The following is a 17,602-nucleotide window of genomic DNA, read 5'->3' as shown; positions in this document are numbered from 1 at the left end:
AGATTAGGATACTAAAAAATCAAAAGGTCTGTTAGAGCACATACAATTTAAGACTCTTTCATCTTGCAATAGTATTTGAACATTTTACTTGTCTACACTTTACACCAGTATTCTTCACTTCAAACTAATGACAAAATGAAAGAATTAGTATTGCCTTGTTTCATAAAAAGGAATGTCCAACGTAGATACAAGTGTATTGTCGTAGGGAGGGATAAATCTTATTTTGTAGTAATCACTCTGATTCAAACAAAAAATTCTCAGATATTGATATTATCAAGATGTTTGATTTCTTGATTGACAACATATGTGTTACGTTTAAAGGACGTGTTTTTCAACAGACTGTCGGTTATTTGGCACAACTTTTTGGAATTTTGGATCCTCAATGCTCTTTAGCTTTGTACTTGTTTGGCTTTATAAATGTTTTGATATGAGCGTCACTGATGAGTTCTATGTAGACGAAACGCGCGTCTAGCGTACAAAATTATAATCCTGATACCTTTGATAACTTTCCCCACATGAGAACCAGTTGTCTCTTCTTGCCGACTTGAGCTTGTTCCTTTGTTATTATGAGGCTGAATTCATACAGGAACTTCTTAGGAAGAAAAATAGAAAGTTAACAATATCTTTTAACTTAACTTTCCTCTATATAGATGATGTTCTCTCACTAAATAATACAACATTTTGTGACTATGTTGAACGCATCTATCCCATCAAATTAGACAAAAAAGGATACAATAGATACAGTTAAGTCTGACTCATATGTTGACTTACATCCATAAATTTACAATGAGGGTCAATGGAAAACAAAACTTTCCCACACAAAAAATGATGTTTGTGTTGGGGTTCGTGTTACTTAGTCTTTAGTTTTCTTTGTCGTGTCTTGTGTACCATTATTTTTCTCTTTTTCTTTTCATTCTGTTTTTGCCATGGTTTTTAGTTTTTGATCTGTGAGTTTGACTGTCCCTTTTGGTAACTTTCGTCCCTCTTTAACATATGTATGACGCTTAAGTTTTGCTAACGTTTAAATAAGGTTCTCTTTTAAAAGTGTAATTTACGTTTGAAAGTCTGGATTATTGTAATCGAAACTGATGTCATGTTATCCCTTCGAAAATATAGAATTGATCACCAACACGAATTTTATCCCATGCATGTGCAACAGATTTCTGTAGACCCAATTTGATATAGTTGTTTCGCGGACTGATTTTAAAAGATAAAGTTTTCATTGGTCTCTTGTATATATGAAAAATACTGCATAGATAATAATATTCAAATAAGTTCCCGAATAACTCCCGGTTTTACGTTAGAATGTATGTTGTCATATTATCTGTTGCGTTTAGGAGATAACTGTGTAGCATTTATGGCTCCGACGGCACCAATTGATGATTTGATGGTAGCAAATTTAGTTAAATAGCGACGCATTAGCGGAGCCAAGAAACAAGAAACGGGTATTTGCGATCATTAAATCGCACATTGATTTAATCGGAGCTTAGAATACAATATTGTTTTCCAGTCTAACGATAACAACGTCAAATCATGCATTTAAATTCTTATGTTCGTCGTCTGTGATTTGATACCATGAAAACTGGTGACATTACCCACTCAAAATGAACTTTACAAACGATAATACATTGTAATATTCGTTGTACGTATAAATTACTGTAAACATTTCTTCTTGCTGCTGTTTTGCCTTCTCGGGAATATTACAGTTTATTTCAATTCCGGAGTTCTACTAAACTAAACTAAAATAATCTTAATACCATTTTTACAAATATAAAGCTTTTTTGATTAAGGACTATCTAGATAAACTATCAATATCGAATCTCCAAATGACAATGAGCATTAAAGTACGACAAAAATTCAGAATAAATCCAGGAAAAACGATTAATTGTTTTAAACAAATATAATAACCCAGAAATGATATAAAAAAACTATACTTGTAACTGATTTATATAGTGGCGTTGCACCAGCGTCCACTGTTAGGAGAGTGTTCAGCAGTCAGAAAGGTGTTGACCCCCGCGCAATATTCTGTGTGTGCCTGTTCCTAAACTTGAACCTGTGATTCAGATGTTGTCCTTTGTTCATGCTTGTCATATTTATTTTGGCAAGTTTTTTATTTTCTTAGCGCAATAACTCTCACAAATTTCAAACAGCGAGAAGCCTAACTTGAAATCTTACTATAAATATAAGCTTACAAACCGATAATAGAAACATTTGGTTTAAGTTTTCCAAACTGAAACTGGAGTGACAAACACAGACAGATGGATTAACAGACCAAAAGATATAAAGTCATGATATTTTAAGAACACTTCACACATAACAAAGGTAAAATCTCTTTTATTACTGTGCCTCAATCAGGATAGTGCAATGCTAAGGTGTACATCAACTACCTCAGATATACTGCACGGTTCAAATGTACTCATACCTTTTGGACTGATCCTCGACTTTGAAAGTGGTGAAATTCGATAAAATAAAAATAAACAGCTGCAGCATGAGCGGATGTTACGCATGTTACGCTCGTCGCTTTTTCAAAGAATAAATTTCAATAACTTCTCAATGGCATAACACAAATTCATGAAAAACTAAGATATAAACCCAACACCAACGTTCAGCCGTTAGGTTTTCTAGTTTGATTTTTTTTTACATTGTCATTTCGGGACCTTTTACAGCTGACTATGCGGCAAAGGCTTTGCTCATTGTTGAAGAACGTATGATATCCTATAGTTAATAATTTTTGTGTCATGTTGGTCTCTTGTAGAGAGTTGCCTCATTAACAATTATACCACATCTTCTTTTTTAAATTAAGAGAAAAGATAAGAAAAAATCTACATGAAAGTCGAAAAATATAATATTGTATATGACATAAAATAAAAGGGCTTCAGAAAGGTTCTTCCAAGATTAAATGGTCACTTTAAGAAATTTCTTTAGTTAGCCAGGTCATTTCAGGCAAATTATACAGTTAACAGTGATACCAACAAAATTCAAACTTGATCTCTGGTTTGTGGTAATAAGCATTGTGTATATGTTGTGTACAAGATGTAAGTTTGTACAAATTATAATTTGTACAGAGCTTTTTTACAAATTATAAGTTTTTTGACACATACCCTCTTGCACCAGGTGATACAGTATATATGTTGTGTACAAGATGTAAGTTTGTACAAATTATAATTTGTACAGAGCTTTTGTACAAGTTATAAGTTTTTTGACACATCCCTTCTTGCACCAGGTGATACAGTATATATATATATATATGTATAAGTTTGCATCAAAGTGCCATTAATGAAAATAATTACTGTATATATGCGTTTCGAATATTAATTGTATTTTGTTGATGATGACCTTTCTTACGAATATTTTTATGACTATTCGGTGTTAAATTTGTCTCATTCTTGAAGGCCGTACGGTTGCCTTTAATTGCATTCATCAACGTCATTCGAACTTTTGTGAACAGGAAAAAAAATAATTCAAGTTTAATATTTAGAGGAAAATGAAGATTTCTCTCATCTTAGCGGTTGTATCTGTTTCTAGATTTTGTTTTAAGTTCAAGTTTCAAATGACTTTAATATAATCGAAACTAATAATGCATTAATATGTGTATAACTGTTCTGTTATTTAAGCATGCTTTCAATTTTTATACTTGTTTAGCTTTCTAACTATTTTGATGTTAGCGTCACTGATTAGTTTTATGTAGACGAAATGCTCGTCGGCGTATCACATTATAAGCCTGGTACCTTAACTATACCAGGCTAGCTATAAATATTTCTCAGTGATGTCCTGTGTTTGAATTTGTTTGTTAGCTTTTTGGTCATGAATGTTTGTCTCTAATATTTAATTAACTGTGCATTTGTATTCAGATATCGTAGATCAAATTTATTCGTTCATTGTGTAATCATACGTCTTTTGATTGAGTTAAGTCTGCCAATTGATATTTTATCGTATGTTTTTCTATGTTGTGATGTTATTGTTTCAGAAAAAGGGAAAAGGTTTGGATCCATTAAAACGTTTAATCCCGCTGCAAATGTTTGCACCTGTCTTAAGTCAGGAATCTGATGTACAGTAGTTGTCGTTTGTTTATGTAATATATACGTGTTTCTCGTTTCTCGTTTTGTTTATATAGATTAGACCGTTGGTTTTCCCGTTTAAATGGTTTTACACTAGTAATTGTGGGGCCCGTTATAGCTTGTGGTTCGGTGTGAGCCAAGGCTCCGTGTTGAAGGCCGTACTTTAACCTATAATGGTTTACTTTTTAAATTGTTATTTGGATGGAGAGTTGTCTCATTGGCACTCACACCACATCTTCCTATATCTAGCTATAACTATATAAATACAATATTTGTAAATCGTTAACATAACATCCTTTTTCGTAGTAATCATGTTTCATTTTTTTTCTTCACTAAGTGTCCTAATTTTTCGACTGCACGCTAATGAAAAAAATAAAATAATAAAAGTTATGAAAAAGGACGGAAGCGTATTAGCGCCACACATTTTTTTTTTTCATTTTTCTTCCTATGTTTGCGTTATATAACGCAAACCTTTGTTTTATCTTATTTCTTATTTAAGATTCAAAGGAAACAGTAGTTATTAATGGAGGAAGCTGTATATGTTAAAATTTACGACCTTTGTAGTCATTGCAAAGTAAAATGCTTGAATAATTAGATCATATCAATAACTAATAATGAGCAGAATAATATAAGAAGGTGTGGTATGAGTGCCAATAAGAAAACTCTCCATCTAAGTCACTATTCTTAAAAGTAAACCATCAAAGGCCGAATTACGGTCTTCAACACGGAGCATTAGCTCACACAAAACAACAAACTATAAAGGTCCCCCAAAACGACATGTTACTACTAGTATATATATTACAAAGAAAATTGAGTAAATTTACCTAAGAAAAAAATCGACCCTGCTAATATAGCTATAACCGAATATAAATATACTTCCAAAGTAAGCTCTCGTTTGAGAAATGTATAAAGTAGGTTAGATTCCAACAAGCTACCCTTTGGCAATAAATGTATAGAATGAAGATGTTTTATTAATAAAATTATGTTTTCTCTATTCACATTGCTACCCAAACACCTTAAAAATACTACATTATATTGAAATGAAAATTCAATGACTTTCTATCAAAGAATCTTGATCATATTCTGAGATTTAAAAAAAATGTTTCCTTATTTTAAAATAATTCATTTTAAAGCAGAAAGATCATTTTGTCTATTTGACTTGGAGGTTTCACAATTGTATGACATTATTTTTTATCTTTCAATTTAAATATGACTATATACTAAACTATATCTATTACTTGTTAAATTATATACTTTTCTGATGCTCAAATCAGTTTTAATTTATGTATAATTGCACTTCAAGTATTCCATTATTCCTATGGATATTTATTATAATGATTTGGCCTTGTATGTATGTTTCTTTTTTTATCTACATTTTGTACTAGTAAATCACATCCGAAATGAATGACTGACGGACATATATACAAAACTTAACGAATAATTGAAATCGAAATGTTTGCGTTGTAACCGAAAGGTTTGCGTTATAACGCAAATAGAGGAAGAAAAAAAAATGTGTAGCGCTAATACGCTTCCGTAGAAAAAATGTTGCTTTAACTTATTTATTTAAGGTACTGCCTAATTTTATGATGAGCTGTTGTTAAAAATAGTTGTGAGAACAAGTGACTCTTTTTTTTATAAGGCGAGTCTAACTTACAAAATCGTAAGACTGGTATCTTTGTTTTATGCTGTTTTCAAGTATAATATAACTATGAGACACTCCGAACTCTCGACAAAAAATAATTTCTTTTCTTCTTATTTGACTTTTCCCTTTCCGAACAAAATATAATAGAAGGTTGTACTTATTTTGCGATTATTTCGTCTTTTTGTACAACATACAACACAATCATTGTGCTCAAGTATCGTATATCTGCGCATGACTGACGCGAACTACTCATATAAATTAATATCCATCCCGTGGCCTTACTAATATCCTTGTTTGTATGTCCCCATCAAGACTATAAAACATCTGTACCCAATCTCTTAAGGTGAAATTTAGAGAAATATAAAGCTTTCTATCATCTCAGTAGTATGTCTGGTTGTAGCAGTTTCTGGAACTTGGAATAGGCGTGAGTATATCAATTAGTATTTATGTTACTTAAATGATTTCAGATGTCTAATTTCTGTATACTTCATTATACTAAGGAGTTTTTATTTTAAAGTATTCCATGAACAGAGTTTTCTAATTGCAATTCAAGTTAGTTCATATATAGCCATCAGTATATTTTATGCTTTAAATGTTTTATTCTAAAAGCAGTTGATCTTATTCTTCTTGTTATTCATTTGCTAATTAAGCGTACTTTTTATATTCCGATGTATCAAACATTTTAAAATGCAAAAAGTATAACATACACAAGTTTTAGTTCACGTCTAATACAAATCGGATAGCTGTGTCTACACAATCTAAGGACATGTTTTCCACGTCTTAGATTGTGGTTTACCATTTACGCAGTCTGGTCTTTTGAGAACGTGACCTTATCCCTCATATGAGCATTTTACTGAGAGTGAATTCACATTGCTGTGTGTATAAGGCGTGTCTCTGTATTTGTGTATCCAGCGTTCATGTATTTAGTTACGAAGTTGTATTTGTATGCTGACATCGTGCCAATGTAGCTTGTTCATCTTAAATGGTATTTATTATGACAATGCCTACTCATGCGCGTTACAAACAAACGTTAAAATCTATTCAATGTAACTCTATATATGAAAGCTTTTTTTGTGGCCATAAATGATCAGTGTTGATGTAGTATCTAGGAATTATGCAAACACTTTTCCAAACTCTGAAACAGTGGTGACGTTGCTTCGCTAAACTATCATTAAAGTCAACATAGCGTAGTAAAGAGGACGTAACCGCTGTTTCGGAGTTTGACACTTTTCCAGTATGATAATGATTTTAATATAGTCCGTATTGATTAACATGCGCATGTACGCAAAGCACTAATTGAGACATAAATATTTCACACGATTTTGGATTAAGACTGATATGTATGAGTGGCCGTTCATGTCATTTGCGCGATTATATACGCGTATATAATTTTCAACGCGTATATATACGCGTATATTGTGGTTTTCAACGCGTATATTGTGGTTTTCAACGCGTATATTATCGTTTTATACGCGTATATTGTTAAAATAAACACGTTTTTACTTTATTCCAATTTATTTATCATATACGCGTTAATATACGCGTTATTTGCATAAATATACGCGTTAATATACGCGTTAATATACGCGTTATTTGTGTTAATATATATATGGAAGTGTTTAACGACCTTGACTGTCTTGTGTTAATATACGCGTATGAAATCATTATATACGCGTTAATAAACATTCGTTTGTCTTATTGTTTTAACCAATGAAAGCTGCGTTCTTAAACTGGTTTGCATGTGACAATTGGGTTACACTAATGACTGGACCGAATGACAGGACCGAATGACAGGACCAAATGAAAAATGCTAATAACTTTTTCATTTCTTTAAGGATTGATCTCAAATTTGAAATATAATAAGATTTTATCATTTGATAAATAAATTTAAGAAAAAAAATTAAAAAAATTTTGGTAAGAAACTTTAGAAAACGTGACATGACCAATTCTGATAATGACAGGACCAACATCGAGAATGACAGGACCAAATAAAAATGCTAATAACTTTTTTATTTTTCAAAGGAATTCTCCCAGATTTGAAAAATAAAATCATATGTCATATTTTGAAACATAAATGTTATAAAAAATATTGAAAGTTTAAACGTGGCATGACTATCGCTGACTGACATGACCAACCTCGACAATGACAGGACCAGATGAAATTGCTAATTACTTTTAATTTTCTAAAAAAAATAATTCTGAAATTTAAGATATAATCAGATTCAAGCATTTTATACATAAAGATAGGAATAATATAGAAATTTTTTATTTAAAGCTTGCAGTAATATGACCTCGACAAGGACAGGACCAAATAAAAATGCTATTCACTTTTTAATTTTGAAAAGGAATAATGTCAGATTTAAAATATAATAAGATCTCATCTTTAATCACATGCAAACCAGTTTAAGAACGCAGCTTTCATTGGTTAAAACAATAAGACAAACGAATGTTTATTAACGCGTATATAATGATTTCATACGCGTATATTAACGCGTATACTACCATAAGATGACAAGTTGAAATATTAAACTGAGTTCGTCAGTTTTGTCATAGATTCAGCATGAAATCGTCCCTCTGTTAGTAAAAATAGAAAATATAAACCATGCGTTCTAATATCAGTAGCATCCTAAATGTCAGTAAAATTACTTCGGAATAGATTTGATGGAAGTACTCCTAGAAATGCAGGTTATATTTTTCAGGACTTTGTCACTATACCTGAAAGTAAATCAAATAATTTCTTTTGTCTTAGTGAAGGCTTTGTAAGAATATTGCTTCATATTAAAAGTTGCAGATCTTTCATAGTCCTTTTTATATCAAACACAAGATAATTTTAGAATCTAGCGCTTTAGATCTTGACATAATACACGCTCTTTTCTATGAAAGACTGTATGTTGACATCCAGGTGAATTTTTTGTTAAGGAGCAGTAATATGTATTTTTATCATAGAGTTACTGTCTCATTGAGGTATATCCCCATACTGTTTTAAATGGATATGTGACTTTCGCATCTAATAGTAAGTGCATTGACCTTTTTATGTTCTTATTCTATTAGAGTAGCTGAGTTGCTGTTTCAGTTTGGCATTTTTATCTTAATTTCCTTGTAATAAAATTAACGGTACCAACTTTCTTGCACTTGTAAACTCACTTATTTGATCAATAATAAAACCAAATAAGACAGAAAACTATTGTAAATACAAAAAACAACACAAGTGATATATTCACTAGTCATTTACCAGATAAAAACCAAAGATTTCCGATTCAATAAAAAATATTACTTGCACGTATACTCTCGTAGTATTTTTAAGAGGACTTTCATTTATAATATTTACAGTATTACTTATTCAACAATAAAAATAAACAAATGGCAAAATAACAAGTTGTATCATTGGTGTATCTTCGTATAAATTATTCAAATGCAAAATCAATATAGCATTACATGCATATATAAATACACACGGGTTTTATATAAATCATCGCAAGTTTGATTTATTATACAAATTCATTATGAAACACATGTTTTCTAACATTTTCGTCAGAAAGACAAACTAAATGTTTGACCTATTGATTAAAAGATATTGAGGCTCACGAACCTGTTCTTCGATTAAAAGATATTGCGGCTCACGAACCTGTTCTTTGATTAAAAGATATTGCGGCTCACGAACCTGTTCTTCGATTAAAAGATATTGCGGCTCACGAACCTGTTCTTCGATTAAAAGATATTGCGGCTCACGAACCTGTTCTTCGATTAGGAGATATTATGGCTCACGAACCTGTTCTTCAATTAAAAGATATTGTGGCTCACGAACCTGTTCTTCGATTAAAAGATATTGCGGCTCACGAACCTGTTCTTCGATTAAAATATATTATGGCTCACGAACCTGTTCTTCGATTAAAAGATATTGAGGCTCACGAACCTGTTCTTCGATTACAAGATATTATGGCTCACGAACCTGTTCTTCGATTTAAAGATATTGCGACTCACGAACCTGTTCTTCGATTAAAAGATATTGAGGCTCACGAACATATCCTTATATAACCTTTGTGATTTATTTACAGTAAGCATATACATTTAAAAATAGTAAATGATTTTGGTTCTTTAAGGTCAATTAATAGAAAACACGTATTATATAATATTACAATATTCACGAATACAGCATGTGTTTTGAAATACCATTTTCACTCCAGACCAAAAGATAATAACTGAATTAAGGCTAAACATGTAATCTTTTGAGGAACAAATTGGGTCTAAACAGAAAGGGTGTACCCTTTTCTACACGTGTTTCTAGGATATAAAACAACAGCAATTTAACCACAATGTCTTTAATGATAATAGAAAAAATGCATATACTTTCAAATACGATTTTGTATTTAAACACCTGAAAATTGAAGAGTCAAAATTATATCACAAGTTAAATCCCAATGTTAATTGTTTATTAAATGTTAATTTTTCTGAATATACTAACAGATACTTTTTTTTGGATAAATTGAGTATACTTAAATCATCAAAACTATTGCAAATAAAGTGTAAACTAACAATTTAAATTTTATAACTAAAACAATGTATTAATAAATAAATGAACATTCCAGAGCCCCATAAAGTGTCGAGTGTTTGCATAATAGTACTGTGAAATCTGATTGTCAACAGTCCTCAAAAATATACTGGAGAAGTAGTTATTTTAAACTTACTAAAGATTGATATATGGTTAAATAAGACACAAGGAGGGGTCGTTCTGTTCAAACAAATGGGTCATCCAAATTTAATCGCTTAAAAAGGCGTATCTCTTTTATGGCTTTTTAGAATTGAAATTCTTTCATTATCAAATTGAACTTAACATTGTACATTTTAAATGATTTAGAAACGGATTTTACATGCGTCACTGATAGGAAATACTGCTGTGCAGTGATAGATATTTTAAAATTCAGTAAGTGTCAACTCATACCTTGGGACAATAAAAGTTGATAAAAATGACTTGTAACTATGAAAATTCATACGTTGACGGCTGGAGATAGCTATATATAAGTTGTCTAACTAAAAAAATAACGTAGTTTCAGACTTTCTTTGGAGTAATAAAACCATTCATCAATTGGATTAAAGTGACAACCATTATGTGATTGGTTGCTGGAATCCACACGTCATAAAAAGGTAGGTTTTTAAAATGCTAATCTTGTGTTGCTTTCTTTGCATCAATGAAACAATATACTCTGTAGTAATTTACTGGAGACACAAATGAGAATCTATATAAATAGCGTAATTGCCAATGCAACCTACATAAAATTTTAAAAATCGACATGTAACTTGATTTTCTGATTTAAATGGATTTTTTTCAAAATATACTCAGCAGTAGTAATTGAGCATTTACTAAAGAACTGTTGACAATTGACATACATACGGTAGTTTCCGTTGCAACGTACATAAAATTAACCTGATTTTCTTATTTGAATGGAACTTTATAAAAGTATTGAGTAAAATCTGTAGTAGAACTTTCACCTATTTTATAAGATTTGATATGTTAAACGATTTATACCATTAACTCCGGTTCGTATGCTCCATTTTTAAAGTATTAGTGGATCACTCTGTGGACTGTATTACTTTGATTATGCAAATTTTATGTCTTTCTTATGTTAAAAATCTTATATTAGCATTTGTCAATACCAGGTTTATAATGTTTTAAGCTGGAAAATATTACCACGGAGAAAATAAAAACTATAATTGCCCGTGTTCTTACTTACGTTCGCATTACTTAAAAAAATAACATATGTTACATACAGTACAAGACGTATTTATTTACTAAAGAGATGAGGCTCTTCATCACAACTGTATTCAGAAACATTTGTGTATATAAGTATTATATCTGCTGTAAATTTTAGAAGAGGATTTAGGGGGAGGGGTCAGGGGGCCTTGGAAAAAATGGTTTATTATATAATGAATCACCGAAACATGACCGGAGCAAGCCCCCTCTTCCACAGTCAGTGGGTCCCCACTTATGAACATTTCTTGATCCGCCACTTTATGTTAGTATTACAATTACACTCAGTGCTTGAGATTTTTTAAAATAATTAATTAATCCAGAGTTTGCATGGATATCACAGTGAAGAGTTATATTTGTATACAAACGTCATAGCATCCTTATTATATAGGGTATACCAATAACTACATAAAGCCATCACATGGTCTCAATATAGAGTATAAACATATAACAGTAGATACTTGGTATATCAACCAGACAGCACACCAACTATACAACGGAAGCATGCTAAAGGTCAACACAAAAGGTCTTATGACCTATACAAGTAAACAAACTGGCAAATTGTTTTAAACCTGAACAATATGGGAACTATTTTTATAGGACAGCAACCAACGACACAAAACGCCAAAAGACATATTGAGGTCAACATGCGACCTTCAACAATAAACATGTGTTTATACATATTTAAAGCTGCAGATCGCATCGACTGCCATTGAATAAATATTTTGAAAAGAATTTATTATCGAAGATTTGCCATGAACATCAAATTAGTATACTGACAAATAAACACCCGTATCAGCAAAGATTTTACTGAAACATATGCAAAAATGTTCTTACGGAGCGTTTCTCTCATCTGATTTATTGAAATGAAATTTGATTCAAACATAATTGATGCATGACCTTAAATTCAGACTTAACAAAAGGATAGTTCTTTGTTTCTCCCATCTAATTTATTGAGATGGAATTTGATTCTAATATAATTGATGCATGACCACAAATTCAGTCTAAACAAATGGATAGATTTTTATACATGCTGTATATTTTTAATGTTCCTATATTACTGAAACTTAAAGTTAGTTACTTTCCCCTTTCTATGCTACCATTATGCTATAGGATATCTAGTAGACATTTATAAAGCAATAAACAAACAAACAAATCTCTATATTTGACTCCATAAACAAACAAATTATTATAAAGTATAAATATAAACATATAACATGTTGTTAATACATTTCTAACATCTGTGTCAGTAAACATGGCTTATTATCCTTTACACAGTTAATTGATTTTGATTAAATGACTAGAATAAGAGGTACACAGATCAAGTTTTCTCTCAATTTAAAAATTATTTTAAAAATGATTTTTAAGAACCTCAAAAGTGCGAATCATAGAAATCAGTAATTCATACATGGACATAAGTAGGAGATTTCAATGAAATGCAGTTTCAAAGGTAATTTCTTCTTTATTTACATTTTATTTGCATTCCACCAATGCATATGGCTAAAGGCATAATTTTTAGCAATGAGTTCTTTGTTTTATGGTCGTAGTCATAAGCACTTTTAACATATGCAATGCTAATAATTTATTTGCAATTGCGAACATATGTACTTATAGCTCGTGCATTCAACGATCGGTATTCAACGACAGCTTTTGTGAACATATACTATTTAAATGTGATGTCTGGTTTCTTAAATGTTTAGTGACATGTTATGTACGTATCAAGGATATATAAAAAATTAGTCTGAACATCGGTGTTCAGCTTGAAATATTGTATAGACACACATCTGCTTTTTTTTTACATTTGCGTAGTTAAATTACTGTCTCTACATATTTCTTCAAATATATCCATAAATCCATAAAGGTGCAAAAAGTCTATTTCAGTACTATAAGATAAGATATTTCATTGGTTTAAAATCCAAAATTACAGGATTGATACCAAGACAATAAACATTGGTTATGCACAAACATACAAACATATATCTTCGGGAATTTCTCGCTACATTAAAGACCTGTATGTGACCTTCTGCTGTTGTTTTTTTCTATGGTCGGGTTGTTGTCTCTTTGACACAATCCCCATTTCCATTTTCAATTTTATATCTTACAACATTTATAAGCATTGTATATATATGAGAAGGTTGTACCACAAAGTATTTTAGTACTCAATAAAGCATTTCTAGAATTGTACATGTCGTTGTATCTAGTTGATCACTACCTTTTTCAAAAGTTGATACGTAGAACTTGTAAATACTTATAAAACTGATTGACTACAAATTTCAGAATCTCACATTAAGGTGACCCATAGGTCGATTTTCTGTAAAATAGAAGTTGAACAAATAATTTACAGATAAACGAAAGTAAAAGCAGCTGTTCCAGAACGTGTCTTTATCACACAAATTGACACCTGTCTTATGATTACTAGAAAATATTACTTCAATCAAAGTGAGGCATACTTGATAGTTTTATTTTAAAGACAAGGGGGCAATTTAGAGCTTAGACTGGTTCTCTGTCCTTTATCTGTTTTGCTCTGACAGATAGGACAACATAGGTAACAGCTGAGATACCCGTATGTTGCAAGGGAGAGAACCAGCCTATTAAGACCTCGACATGTTGAATAGACCTCTGTTTCTTGACATTTTATATCGTTTGTTTGCTGTATGTTGTGATGTAAACGCCAATACTCCTTTTAATAATACTAATCCAAATGTTGATTTAAAAAAAATAATTATAAAATCAACATCAATTTTTTCCTGCATGACTGTTTGAAAATCAATGTTTTTTCTTTTTAATATATATTTGTCATACATAAAATTATGACATTTCTAATTGAGAGATGTGACCATCATGTGAGTGCCTTTCGATAAACCAATCGCCTGTCGTGACTTTTATGTTAGTTATTTTGTAAACAAAACAAAATCCTAATAAACAAAGATCCTTTTTAAGTTATTTTAGTCGAACTTTGATAAAATTTTAGATGAAAATGACGACTTTACGATTAAAAAGATGAAGTCGCCACAACTTGAAAAATTGCTGTTTTGACATTACGATATTTGGATTGATATAAACACACATTATTCCATATCTCACTGTTTTGAATTCAGTACTTTTTAAACACTATACTTCAGCCAGTTAATTTCATTGTCAAAATTCCAGAGAGTTTTAATTTGCTATTTTTCAACTGCGCTAATCGATACTAAATGAATTGTCTGAAAAGAAATTGAAAATATCTAGATAAAATTGCAATGATTTTTTAATATACAATACCAAACACTGATAAATATTGATGAACTATTTTATTTCACTGCGACATTGAACAAAACATCGTATTCCCTACTGGACTTCTCGCGAGGTTTACACACCATTTAAACGCTTTTTACACACTGAAATCAATGTTGATATCAGTTGTATGATCAACATTTTTTATTTATTATAATTTGTTATTAGATACTATTTTAATTATAAAAAGCAAGTGGGAATATAAAAAATTACATTTACCTACAGCATTCATTTTCCAGGTCCTCAGACGATGCCCTCGGGAAAAAAATTATAAGGGGGGATTTGTTCGTCCTAAGGCATCACCGTTATTATGTTTAGATTTTAGATTAATATTTAGAACAAAATACGTAAAAAACTATTCTCTTTCCTAATTATACATAAATAAAAAATATGGTAGGAGTGCCAATGAAACAACTCTCCAACCAAGTCACAATTTATAAAAAGTTTACAATAATAGGTCAAAGTGCATTTGAAATATTATCATGCAGTTTCCTTCTACACATTTCTATTCATAAATTTAATCGTGGTGCTTACATTTTGGTGAAAAGCTGTCTCTATGTAAAATGTAGTTTACAAAAACAGCTTAAAACTATGCCATCGAGTAAGTATTAACATAATAAAGCCGAAAAAACGCTCAAAACGATACACTTAATAAAGCTTGGACTGAAAAATTATCAAAAAGCATCCACTGCGATTTATTTCATAAATGGAGAGAAAAGAGAGGGATGAAAGGTAAAGTGTGCGTCTTTATTAAATTCATGGCGGGAAATTTGATTTTTATAACAAAAAAAATATAAACTTAAAAACTGTTTGAACCTCACCAATAAATAGTTTATAATGAATATGAATACTGAATGTGTTGTTAAACTGACTTACCGGAAATCAAAGAACCAAGTCTTAGTTCCCTGCATGGAAATATAGACATTCATAACAGAACATCTGTATTGCCAATAGAAATAGATCCACAGAAAGCATGAACGGAAGTTTTAAAAAAAAATATCTTAAGAAAGACAATTTTGTCATAGAACTGGTATATTTACTCTCGTACAAATATATAATGTTGGTCAGGACTTCATTTTTCTTTTAGATTTTTTTACTAAGATGGAGAATTGTCTCATTCGCACTCATACCACATCTTCTTATATCTATTCATGATCCTTCTGGTCTAAAAGCATCTGAACTCATACGACCCAGTTTTGAACATTCTTGTGTGTCCGATTAAAAAAAGAGAACTGGCAAGTGGAAAATGGCGGGAACACTAACAATATGTTACAACATTAAAGCAACACGTGACAAAACAATTCAAATAACAAGAGAGTACAACGCGTGCAAAATAATAAACATTAGGGATCAAAAACAAGAAAAATGCGCATTCCGCAATATGTACACTTATTGAATATAATTTATAATAAATCATATGGTAGAAGTTTTTCTGCTTTGAGTCACGTTCGTGCTACATAACAATGTGCACACAATGCATTTTGCATATGTCACCAACAGCTAATTACATATATTACGTCTGATATTCATTCATGCATGAACAGCTCAATAAACAAGTTGTTTCTGTGCATATTGTAATTATTTTTATATGCTCTTAAATAAATCATATTTTCATTATTTACTAAATAGCCAAAGCTAGCAAAAGAACAGTTTTAAAAAGTTTTCTTATTGGCAGAAATTTTCATTTGGTAATATTTTTCTAATTTATTTATCAACATTTTCTGTACTTTTGGGATTCAGTTTGTCTGCATGGAAAAAGGTAGGCTGTTACATTTTTGTTGCAATTTAAACAAAAAGTAGTTTGTGATATTTTGGATTAACCAACAATGCTTTTAAATATTATTTCAAACTGACCTAATTATTTACATTTACATAAGAAATAGGACAGCGGCATTTTTATGACATGCCATTTATGAATACCTTATAGTTTTGAAGTCAATGATATTTTGCTTGGGTTAATTAATTACTTTTAAAACCAGAAATATTGAAAATTGCATATTTACAAATTATTGTAAACCATTAAATCTGTTGATAAAAGATTAGCATCATATAAAATTCAAGCGGCTGTCGAGTTAACTTAACAAAAATATCAAGATTTAACTGGAAAGGATTTTCATTGTTCATATGACAGTTGTCTTTAAAATGCTTATTAACACGACTGACCGATGATCTTATTTCTTCAAACCAAAGGATCATAGTATATCTGTGTCATATCTGTGTCATATCTGTGTCATAGCTTACCACGGATATTGTTTCAATTGGTCATGTCCTCCTTCCATCCATGGTCCATTACAGAGTTGCTCTTGCAATGCAGAAAGCCTTTGGTTTCAATTCTGAAGAGCAGGATCAACATAGACTACCCTGGGCCCAAAGACAATTAACTATTTTATTATATGAGATGATGTGCGAGTTATTCGGCCTTTAATTCATTGTTCAGTATTTTGTACTGATGTTTTCTTTTAATTGTTTTTTTTTTTGTCACGGTTTTGTCGTTTTTCTGAAACCGGCCCCTGGTTTATATCATGCTAAGACTTAAACACAATTCGATAAATCGATTATCAGGTTTTCTGCATACCGATATTGTCAGATATCAGCTGCTCGACACAAAGAGGAGCGGTTTTGAACTCGTTCGCTGTGCTCACTCTTAAAAAATATCACATTTTAACTTGCAGCTGTTATTTTAAAATATCAATATGCAGAAAAGCTGATAATCAGTACGAAGCAGAGCCCTTTGATTAATGCAGAGTTTAATATAATTACCCATTACACTGTATATACGTAATCAGAAGGAATTAGTATACGTTTTACTTATGTAAACAAAAGAAGTATACGTCAAAGTGAAACGATGAACAGTAAATTATCACCACCTTAATAAATGTGACA

At 30.9% G+C, this 17,602-nt stretch overlaps 1 protein-coding gene across 1 annotated transcript in view; it reads left to right on the top strand.

The window, feature by feature from the left end:
- The first annotated feature begins 6,048 nt into the window (after window positions 1-6,048).
- The window catches only part of LOC134728292 (nitric oxide synthase-like protein), a 91,809-nt gene continuing 80,255 nt past the window's right edge, over window positions 6,049-17,602 (top strand). The window contains exon 1 of the mRNA XM_063592845.1: window positions 6,049-6,124. The gene's annotated coding sequence lies outside the window, so the exon portion shown is untranslated. The remainder of the gene's footprint in view (window positions 6,125-17,602) is intronic.

The sequence above is a fragment of the Mytilus trossulus genome, chromosome 8 (genome assembly GCF_036588685.1).
Source record: "Mytilus trossulus isolate FHL-02 chromosome 8, PNRI_Mtr1.1.1.hap1, whole genome shotgun sequence".
NCBI classification, from domain to species: domain Eukaryota; kingdom Metazoa; phylum Mollusca; class Bivalvia; order Mytilida; family Mytilidae; genus Mytilus; species Mytilus trossulus.
This window is presented reverse-complemented; position numbering and strand designations above follow the sequence as displayed.